The sequence below is a fragment of the Saccostrea cucullata genome, unplaced genomic scaffold, assembly GCF_032062105.1.
Source record: "Saccostrea cucullata isolate Sc308-1 unplaced genomic scaffold, CSIRO_AGI_Scuc_v1 ctg16085, whole genome shotgun sequence".
Taxonomy (NCBI): domain Eukaryota; kingdom Metazoa; phylum Mollusca; class Bivalvia; order Ostreida; family Ostreidae; genus Saccostrea; species Saccostrea cuccullata.
In genome coordinates, this window is record NW_026926996.1 from 1 (window position 1) to 12402 (window position 12402).

Genomic DNA, 12402 nt, shown 5'->3' on the forward strand with positions numbered 1-12402 from the left:
GAGCCTATAAGGGACACTTACTTAAGGAGTTCATTTGGTGACCCTCGGATAATCCTCAGAGATATTAAACAGATGTCATATGTACAGTCTTCTGATTCCCAGTTTTGGTATAAAACCAATACATCATACACCAAATTGAAAGAATTTTAAGATTTCTGTTACAGATATATTGCATAATTCCTTTTCCAATCCCATGTCTTGTGTTTCAAAATGTTCTGTGCGAAACTGTAAAACCTGTGACATTTTAAATAACTAACACTTCTTTCACCAGTAATCTTACTTGACAGAGCATCTATACCAAAACTTCGGAAAATCTGAACTGCAAATCTTCTAATGTTGTCTATTGAATAGAATGTAATCTGTGTGGACTTGTTTATGTCGGTGAAACCAAGGGATCAATTAACAAAAGAATATTAGGTCATCGATTTGAAATAAATCATGGTGGTCAGCAGCTTTTAAACAAACATTTTAATTTACCTGATCATTCTATTTTGTCCATGAAAGTAAGAATTCTCGAAAAGATTTATCACCACAAAAATAGTTGCTGAGTACACCTTTCCGTAGATAACTAAAAGAATTTTGGATTACAAAACTGGGGACAGCCTTTCCCTATGGATGTAATGATAATGTCGATAATGTCAGTAGTGTTGGAAATCTTTCCAGTCCACAGTTTAATAATGTTAATGTGATGGGACTTTTTCACAATACACAGAGACGTAAGTGTAGTCTTGGGCATCGTTCGTACAATAAACCTGCAATACACGACTTCTCTTTTGATTCATTACTACCTTATATAAATCAACAGTTAGGTCTACATCATATTCGAACAAAACTATACTCTGTCCCTCTGAAACTTTTAAATAGTCTTCTTGAAAAGGCAAAAGAAAGTCCAACTTTTGATTCCTCTTCACCAGAATATAGGCTCGGATCTGTGATTATGAATTTTGCATATCATATGGTCTTTAAACCTGCACGTTTCACCGAATGAAAATGCAGCTAAAACAATCCGTCTTTTCCATAAGCTTCAATATGCCAATAAAGGAATTGACGCGGTTAATATAAGTAATATTCTTAATCACAAAAGGGTCCAGTCTTGTACTCCACCATATTTCATGTTAAAGACTACACTTTATATTTCCTACAAATATACTTTGACCATTGCTTCCAAACTTTTCAATTACAAAAACATTTTACATGGACTGGATACCTAGTATCTGAAACCTTCGTGTTTATGTTCTTCTTCGCCCTATAAGTATAGTCCTGCTAGACACGTTATTACAGGTGACGTAAATATAGTTAATAATGAGGACATTAGATCACTTACTTTAAAAGGTCCTAAATATAGGGAACCCCGATCCTTCAACAGGCGTCTGAATTTCATAAATGTTATGGATTCTGTTGAAAAATACGCCACACGATGGGCCAGATATGAAAAGAAGACGTTGACACCTTGTCAGAATGGATTAAATGTATCAGATCCATGTTAAAGTCACGCATTAAAAGATTGAGGGGCAATATGAAAAACATCTGTTCTTCTGTGTTCAATAAACCAGAAGTGAAAACAGAATTGAGATAGATTACATCATCAGTATGGACTGGTTCCTGCCGAAAAAGTAGGTAACAACATTAATTGTCTTCGTTTTTAAGGCTCATTATTGACATTGTATTCTAGAAGAACCTGAATTTAATTCTACAATTGGTAATCCTACTTATACTCAACCTTTCTAAGGAAAAAATTCTTCAAAATCATGTGTCAGTTTTGAATATATTTGATATTCCACAGAGCCAAAATGAATTTGAATTACCATATTTATATTGGATTCCGAAACTTCACAAGAATCCTTACAAACAAAGATACATTGCGGGTTCCAGAAAATGTTCAACCAAGCCTCTTTCGTTACTCTTCACTAAGATATTGACAGGAGTGAAGGAAAAACTTTGAAGAGCACTGTGCAACTGTATATTCAAGAAGTGGTGTGAATCAGATGTTGATACTAAAAAATTCTCAAAAAAAATTTTTGGACAATTTGAAATCAAAAGATTTTACAAAATTCAACAGCTTAAAAACTTACGACTTTTCAACTTTATACACAACAATTCCCCTCGACAAATTAAAATCCAGGCTTTTTGATATCATTGATAGCTGCTTCTTCAATAAAAATGGAACTCGTAAATTTACTTACCTGGTCATTGGTCATTTGCAAAATTAATTTGTTAAAATAGATTCTGATTGCACTAACAAGTACTCTTAAGTTGACATCGAGAAGAGGCTTGAGTTTCTGATTGACAATATCTATGTGGTTTTGGGAGACCAGGTCTTCCAACAATCTACTGGAATTCCCATGGGTGCCAATTGCGCTCCGTTATTAGCAGACCTATTTTTGTATTCATATGAAGCAGAATTTATGCAAAATCGTATGCGTGAGAAGAAGAAAACGCTTGCTGTGGCCTTCAACTCGACTTTCAGATATATTGATGACGTATTGTCAATTAACAATGGTAATTTCCATTCCTACGTCGATACGATATACCCAGGAGAGCTTGAGATTAAAGACACGACAGAGTCTGACACATCTGTTTCATAATTGGATATTTAACTTGAAAAAGACATTAATGGTAACCTAACAAACAATCCATATGATAAACGTGACGACTTTAACTTTTCTATTGTCAACTTCACTTACTTATGCAGCAATCTTCCTTCATCACCTGCTTACGGAGTGTATATATCTCAGTTGATTCGATACGCAAGAGCATGCTCTACGTATGAACAATTTCTAAAACGAGGTAAATTATTGACAAGCAAGTAGATGAAACAAGAATATTAACAGTCTCGTTTAAAGTCATCATCTCGAAAGTTCTATAGTCAATATAATGACCTTGTCAGCAAATACAATTTATTATTGAGTCAAATGCTGACTGGTGTTTTCCATACCAATTGTTAGTCCATTATTTATACACTGAATTGACGACGGATTTTTCCGTTATTTCCTGATCATGACAAGGAGCACACGGCGGGTGTGATCGGTCGGCAGGGGATGCTCACTCCTCCATGGCACCTGATCCCACCTCTGATGTTTTGGAGGTCCATGTTTGCTCTGGTCTTATTTTGTATTGTTTTATGAACTTTGAGATTGAATACTGTTCGTTATCTCCATATCCTTCATAGATCCAATTTTCTAATAAGATATAGATTTATTTTATATCCAATCATATTTTGATCAAATTTATACATGTCTAGTTAATCATAGAGTACTTGGATTGAGCGGTAGTTTCTAAAGATCATTTTACTTAAGATTTTGAATTTTTTTAAAATTAGTTGAACAAATTAGACTTTTGTAGGAAAAAAAGGAAGCAAATGTAGCCTTTTCATTTCGGTAATTCAAAAGACACATTTACTTCACGCCTGTGCTTGGTCGAAATGGGGGTTTTTTTCTGTGAAGTCGATATAACTAAAGATTAACTTCATGAAAGGGCTACATTAATTTTGTACATCTTAAGGCTGACCAAACACCTCGACTTCACATACACCAAGAAATACTGGCTGTTCATTTCGCACAATGGATATGATGACGCCATCTCCATGGGCGCCATTTTCACACAGAAATAATATGCGATCTTTACTTTCAGCAGGACCAGGATAAAATCCACATGGAGTATTCTGCCCATTTTCTGTTACGTTTACCACGACGTTACGAAATCTTTCTCCTGTAAAAAAAGATATTCAAATTTCTATCAGAGTATCCTTTAGGAATTTATTTTCAAAAATACATAAAATTCAAAGGCTTCTTTAAAACTTTCCTATTTTGCAAATGAAACAATTAAGAAATTACTTATTCTTAGCCAAATTATTGGTGAATAACTTGGTTTGGGTCAGTTTTCGCTTTATAATCCGCGAAAATGATATTTTCTTTCAACGAAATATGTTTGCTTTTGTAAATAAAGTAATTGTGATCTTGTTAAAATGTATGTTAAATGTCATATATATTTTAAACATGTTACTTTTGTTCAGAATAATTTCTTCAGTTTCCATTTATTAATTCTTATTTCAATGATTATGATAATCGGGGTTTCTTACCTTGCTAACTTTTATTTAAGAAACAGTTCTTCTAGCATTGATTCTAAACGAGTTTTCTAAATTTCCAATATAACACAGATATTAGGCAAATGATTAAAATGAGAGTTGCCGAATTTAAACATTTATAGGTATGAAATAAATCATGAATTGTAGGACGTCATTAATTTCTTTTTAATAAATATGTAACAAGAGTCCCAGAGCCATATTGTTCAACTAAGCAACTACCTAGGTAAACAGAAATCAGTTCAGTTTTGAAAATTTTAAATTTATTAATATTAAAGTGTTTTCGATGGGGGAGGGGTGGATGGGCATTTGAACAAACTTAAATCTACAAGTCCTTAGAATGCTTCTGAATTAACATATGACTTTGCTATTTATAATACATGTATGATTTTTTTTATTGATAAAGTCATATTCTTTATATCTATGTGTTACAATCAATTTCAATGGTTCTTCTATTATCCTTTTTGGTCATTATTTGAAAAACTTAAATCTACATTACTGTTTTGATGCTTTTGAGTTGATGATCAATCATGGCTTTTACCCTGGGGGTTAGGATTTGAACAAACTTGAATCTTCACTACACGAGGATGCTTCTACATGAGTTTTATCATTCCTTACTCTTTGTTTCTTGAGAAGGAGAATTTTAAAGATTTTCCCCTACTTATTCCTATGTAAAACGTTGGTACCCCAATGTATCCCAATCCCACCCCGTGTGTCATTATTTGAACAAACTTTAATTTTCACTACATAAGGATGCTTCCATGTGATTTTCAGCTTTCCTGGTGCTATGGTTCTTGAGAAGAAGATTTTAAAAGATGTTTCATATGTATTCCCGAGTTAAACTTTGATACTACATTATGGCCCCACCCTACCCCTGGGGGTCATGATTTGAACAAATTTGAATTTTCACTACTTGAGGATGCTTCCACATGAGTTTTATCTTTACTCGGCCACTAGTTCTTGAGAAAAGAATTTTAAAAGATACTATTTATTTATTAATAATTTATTATTAATAATTCATAATTATCTCCCCTTTGAAGAGGGCGTGGCCCTTCATTTCAAGAAACTTGAATCCCGTTTACTTGAAATTGGCCCAGTGGTTCTGGAGAAGAAGATGAAAATGTAAAAAAAAAAATTACGAAAACAACGAAACGACGTAAACGACGACATCGACAACGACAACGACGACGACAGACAAAGAACAAATTTTGACCATAAAAGCTTACTTGAGCCTTTGGCTCAAGTAAGCTAAAATCGATTAAATTTGATAGGTGCATAAATATGTAATATTAAACACATTTTATTAAAGAGAACTTTATTCATACTAGTTTGTTGGCTTGCGAATTTTCTCTCGAATACTGTGGAAACCATTTCATTTCGTTGGGGGGCAATGTTTGTTGGTAAGCAAAATTTGACCTCGGCCACTTGACCTGTTTGTTGAGACGTCATTTCATGGGTTTACTCGCAAATACGTTAGTTCAATGAATCAATATGATAACAAAATAAACGTTCGTGGGGATATAAATTCGTGGATAAGGGTGACCCACAAAATACACGAACATTGGTCCCCCACGAAAAATGATGCAGCCGCCTCTTTTGAATAGGAATACTGTCATTTTGTCCAGCGTTTTTTGTCAAGTCTTGTTGTCAAGTTACTACTTAATTAACTAGCAATGCAATATTTCTAATCAAAAATGGCGGCCGCTGTCGGCCATCGTATGATTCTACAGTATTAAAATTATAAAGGATAAAATAGACACCACAGCTCGCGAAAATTATGTCTCGCTAATAAATACAATCAAGCTTTTTCCCTAAAAAAAAAAGTGCCGTGAAATATTATGATCTAGAGTATATTCTCAGAATTTCTTTTCAGACGTGTGTAGAGATGCATCAACATGACTTACCACAGCAATCTTGCCTGTTGTAAATCAACACTTCCTTAACATTGATGGAATTCTTCAGAATGATCTTCAGCCATGGCCTCATCTCAAGCAAAGTTTGTGCGATTGGTGCCGGTGATGATGTTTTAATGCAAGTTGTTATACTATCTACTGCGTGGGAGGCTAAGTGGTTGATATCGAAAACAGTGCTCAATGTGGCATGCATGGCTACTGTGTAAAAGTTATAAGGCAAAGGATCAAAACTTCTTAATGTTTACTCAATTCGGCTAAAAGAAACTCAATAATTGAAATCATGGAATTTGAAGTGAAGAATACAATTCAATATTTACATTTAAGATGACCTTTCTTGAAAAATTAAATTTACGGTCAGTTTTCAATGAGATGCTTAGCCACATGATTACCGGAAAACAAACCGCGTTAGACGTACGGAGGGTCTGGACTGTGACGTCAAATGACGTCAAAGAAATTGATCACATGACTAACTTCATATAATATTCTCATGAAACTCTAAAAATTATATCTATTTTCTTAATTGTAATTACAGATTATGGATATCATTTTTGAAGTAGATAATGGTAGATGGTAATGTTATAATTTCTAATGGTAGATCACTATAATTCCATAGGAGGTACATCTTCTTTACAATCAAAATCTTTAGAGGTAAATTTACAATGATAACATTTTACTTACAGTTTTCACTGCCCCAATTTTCCTGAAAATAAAAAATACATATATACTGGAATTCATATTGATTTAAAGAAAGATACCTACAATGTAGAAGGCTAATGAAATTATCACAATCTAATTCAAAAGAAAAATTAAATGATCTAAGGTTTAGTTTTAATGAAAACCCTAAGCAACTTCAATAAAATCAATTCCCAATTATATTTCCAATTATAAAACTAATATATGGTAAAAATCAAAACAAATAGAGAGAACATTGTCGTCTTTGACTGAATATGTGTGTCTTAGAATTTCTTACAGACGAGTTGGGGAAAAAAGATGAAGCCGGTTCCAAAGAAAAAAAAACCTAATCATTAAATCATTAGATTAGTTTAATATTTGGCTGGTAAAATTTACCATTTCTAAGTATTTACATCCGGGATGTTCATCAATGTTGTTTGTTCCTATTTTCTTCCACTCACAGCAAACTCGACATTGAAACAAATCCTGTCTGATTTGACAAATTTCTATCCCTATACATCGTTGGTCATTTACACAAAATTGGGAACACTTATTTATAGTTCTTCCAAACGTTAGCTCCTCTCCTGAGAAAATGGTTTGGTAGTCCTTGCTTGGAAGCTTCCCATAAAACCTCAGATTAAAGTCCCCATGATAGCGAGGTTCCTGACACTCGACTCCCAAAAATATCAAAACAAAGTAAAAATGCTTCATTATGTCTGCCATCTATATCTACATTGATTAAATCAGGCTTATTATGAAATCACTGCAAACTCTATACCGTAAAGATGGTGAATCGTAATATGCTATTTAACTTTTTATACACATTCTGATCATTGATCTGTAAACAAAATGGTTGTCTCGGAGGCAACAACACATGGCTTTATCCAAGTCTGGACAACTTTACTGAGTGAAAATCAAGATCTCGTTCTGGAAATTATATTTTTAATTGAATATAGTGCTAAAAAGAACTTGAATATTCATATGTACTTAGAAGGCACTAATTGTTGGTAAGCGGTGTTTTTCAATAACCCTAAATTTTAAGGTTGATTTACAAAAGAAATTTATATATTGTAGTGATCATAGTACTAAACAGTTAGTGAATATATTTAAGGAATGTTTTTAAGTTTTGTGTGAGTTATTGGTGTGTGAATCACACAGACTTGTAACGTAGGCATATATGCCTATGTGCAAGTCTGTGTGATTCACACACCAATAATTCACACTAAACTGAAAAACATTCCTTATACTTACATTTTACATGTTTGGAAGCAACTAAAATATACTCAATATTTGAAATTCTCGCTGCCCTATATCGTTGCATTTTTACCAAAGTCGTTGCAGCCTCATCGTGACGTCACGATAACGCACGTTTCTTCATGTATATTTCTACGCGTCAGTATACACAAAAATGGTTTTCAAATCAATTTCACAAAATCGTCCTGTTTTAGTGTCTTGATCTGTAGAAGTACAGTATCTATAGGTAGGGTTTTTTTTTTTTATTTATTTGCGGCACTGAAACTTTTTTTTCTCCTAAAGCTTAAAATATCTTCAAAAAGCATTATTCTGATCAATTGTGTATTTGGTACAGTCATTAATCTAAATTGCCATCCGCTGAAGATATTTTTACTTCCTAGGACTTCTAAAATAAGTAACGTAATGATCATGTTATGTTTGCTCTCATTTTCCCACTTACATAGTTTGTTTTTTTTTTTAATTGAAGAGGAATTAAACCTTAAATTGAATGAAGGCCTATTATGAATACTTCAATTGATAAATAACTGGTGACCAAATCATCGATGAAGTCGCTCTATTAAGGTTGCAAAAAGTCAAATCTTGGAATGATTTAAATATATATAACAAAACTCTGTTGAAAATTTATGTCTTACAATTATTAATCTTGAATGTAGATTTTGCACTGCAAGAACAAGGACTAAGGAATCCCGAATCCATCTCTGCTTTTGTGTAAAGCGTTCATGCTAGATTTTTTATACTACTTTGTATGATAAATATATATTAGGGGTGTTAACTTGTAACCGGTTAACCGATTAATCGATTAATCGATGGTAATCGATTACGAAATCTGTAACCGGTTAGTCGGAAAATTTCAAAATATGTGTAAATTTCCTTAAAGTTTAATTTGCAATTTCACCGAAAAACCTATGATCGTTTATACATGTTTGAACGCTTTCACATACGTGTAATTTAGGGATCGTTCTGTTCCCGATATCTCCTATACCCCTTTAATAATATTAATTAAGTCAAGGTTAAATATTGTGAACTTCTTTTGAAGTTATCTGCCTGTTTGTTTAAAATAAGCATTGTAAATTAAGTTTAGTTTCAAATTTGTTTCTGTTAATTGTGTCAATGCAGAGTAACAATGTGTTATATATTGGGGGTCATTAGAAAGTTATCAATAGCTTTAATACATGGATGTTTTATGGTTTTCCTTTCGAAATTGAGTTAAATTACGTAAAGTATACGGAACAAGCATAAACAGAATATTTCTAATGCGGTTTTTCTTACATTTGTTGTTTTTATTTATATAATTATTTATTCATTGTGTGTGTGTGTGTGGGGGGGGGGGGGTATATGAATAGAATTTTTTAAAAAATGCCGGCGTGAAGCGTTGTAGTTCATATACCTGATGAATCTTCAAAAATTAAATTCATTTCTTATATTTACATTATTTTTCTGATGACTTACCATAAATTTACCCCATTCAACTGTCATTTTTAAAGCAAAACAGTGTGCACTATATTTTTTACGTCAAATGCGGTATTATGACGTAACAATAGAGATATTGATGTACTCGTGGTATATATGTATTTGTAGTTCATGAGAAAATATTTACATTTCCAATAAATTTCCCCTATGATTCTTTACAAAATAAAATGCAGTATATTTTCTCATGAACTACATTAGGTATGTATCACGAATAAGCATGAATATCTCCATTGTTACGTCATAATACCGCTTTTGACGTCAAAAAGTCAAAAAATATAGTGCACTCTGTTTTGTTTTAAAAATGACAGATGAACGGCGTAAATTTATCGCAAGTCATCAGAAAAATAATGTAAATATAAGAAATGAATTTAATTTTTCGAAGATTCATGAGGTATATGAACTACGACGCTTCACGCCAGCATATTTATCAGGAAGCGCTAACGCGCTTCATGAAATATGCCGGCGTGAAGCGTCGTAGTTCATAACCTCATGAATCTTCAAAAATTGAATTCATTTCTTAAATAAACTGCATTTTATTTTGTAAAGAATCATAGGGGAAATTTATTGGAAATGTAAATATTGGGGTATGACTTGAAGTCGGTACGTGATCAAATCTACTTCTAATTTGAACACGTGAACGACTTCATGTCATACCTTAATGAAACTCTAAAAATGATATCTTATTTCTTAATTGACTCCCTACACGTAACATGCTTTAAACCGATCAAACTGATATTTATTACCACTCGCATTGTTGAATATGCTTTCGAAAGAATTAATTCATTAAGACGGCTGTCCAGAAACTGGCGTTGTTTAGGTAGCCGATAGCGGTGGTCAGATGAATGCTGCAATAGTTATATAAACTCAGAGTTCAGCCATCGGGTAGAAGTTTAAGGTGGTTTTTTCGAAGTGTAGATAGTTCAGCTAAAGGGCAATAAAAGGTTTGGACATCATTCTGTCACAATATAAATTGATGAATTGCTGGCTGTGTATTGAACCCGAGTTATAGTGCTGACCAAGTGCTGCTCTAGATATCTATAATTTAGTATAAAGGACATACGCAATATACTTAACCTACTTATAATGTTTTCAAGGTATTCTTAAATTAAGATTATAGTGTCAACAGATGTTCAAAGACAAAAATATCAAAATATGAAGCACATGTGTCAGACTCTTTGGTATCTTTTATCTCAAACTCACCAGGATATATTGTATCAAGATAAGAAATAATTAGATAAATAATTATCAATAGATACTCTATGTTTAAATTAACTCAATTCAACTTAGTAAAGTTATTACTCAATAAAATTAATATGAAGGCATAAATAACTAAAAAAAAATATATATATATATATATATATTATTGATGCTTTCTATACCTGGCCTTTTCTCATGCATCGTGAAAGTTAATGTAAGAGATAACTTTCACCCAGTGATGCATTTTAATCATTTTTCTCGCTTGAAAGTATTTATTTAGTAAGAAGATTCTGTTGAAGATCAATTATTAATCTACCTTCAAATCAACTTTAATTAACTAACGAGAATTAAAAGTTAAAAAACAAATGATACAGGCTTGTTCTGTCCATTTTATTGATGATTTGTTTTTTTTGTAGAAAATACAATGTTGTTATTAACAAGAGGCCCATGGGCCACATCGCTCACCTGAGCACTAAGGGTAGGAAAAAGTAGAAAATGTTTTTTTATTGTAAAGTTTAAATCCAAAAGTAGTCCCATGACCAATCATGGATTTGCTATTTTTTAGAAAATGATCTTTAAAGAATTTTCCTATATATATATATATCTTTAAAAACTTTGGTCGGCCATTTTGGCCCCGCCCTACCCCTGGGGGTCATGATTTGAACAAATGTGAATCTACACTACTTGAGCATGCTTCCATATAAATATGATGAATTATGGATTTGTCATTCTTGAGAAGATTTTTAAAGAATTCTATTATATATTTCTATGTAAAAGTTTGGTCGGCCATTTTGGCCCCGCCCTACCCCGGGGGGTCATGATTTGAACAAACTTGAAACTACACTACCTGAGCATGCTTCCATATAAATATGATGAATTATGGCTTTGTCATTCTTGAGAAGAAGATTTTTAAAGAATTTTCCGATATATTTCTATGTAAAACTTTGGTCGGCCATTTTGGCCCCGCTGTACCCCCGGGGGTCATGATTTGAACAAATTTGAATCTACACTACCTGAGGATGTTTCCCCATAAGTTTCTTCTTTCCTGGCACAGTGGTTCTTGAGAAGAAGATTTTTAAAATATGCCACTAAATTTTCATAAATTCCCAATTATCTCCCCTTGAATGAGGGCGTGGCCCTTCATTTGAACAAACTTGAATCCCCTTCACCCAAGGATACTTTGTGGCAAGTTTGGTTGAAATTGGCCCAGGGGTTCTTGAAAAGAAGTCGAAAATGTGAAAAAGTTTACAGACAGACAGACAGACAGACGGACAGCTAGACAGACGGACGCCGCACAAAATGTGATCAGAAAAGCTCACTTGAGCCTTCGGCTCAGGTGAGCTAAATTGGATGAATTCAATCACTATTCCTCATAAAAATATAGCATTCATTCAGATTAATAGTACTCTTATGGGTAAACCAGTAAATCACGGTCTTTACCTTTGTAACCACGTGTGATATCGAGTGACATTTATATCTATTTAAAATCTCGTGTGACCTTCGTAATCGCATGTAATTTTGTGTGAACTTTGTAATCAGATGGAATTCCGAATAATTTTTGAACTATTTCTTGTCTTTTCTGGTTGTAAATATAGTCTCTGAGACCATACTTAGGAAATAAATTTCATAATTAAGAAGAAATTTGAGGAAAAGATGTAATGTATGTGTACCAAATAAAATAAATATTTATCAATTACCAATGATAATAATCGAAAAAAAAACACGAAAAACGTGAAGCTACTGAAATTTCTAAAATAGGTGGCTTTGCGCAAGGTAAGGCATATAAGTAATCAAATGAAACATGGAGAGAACAAA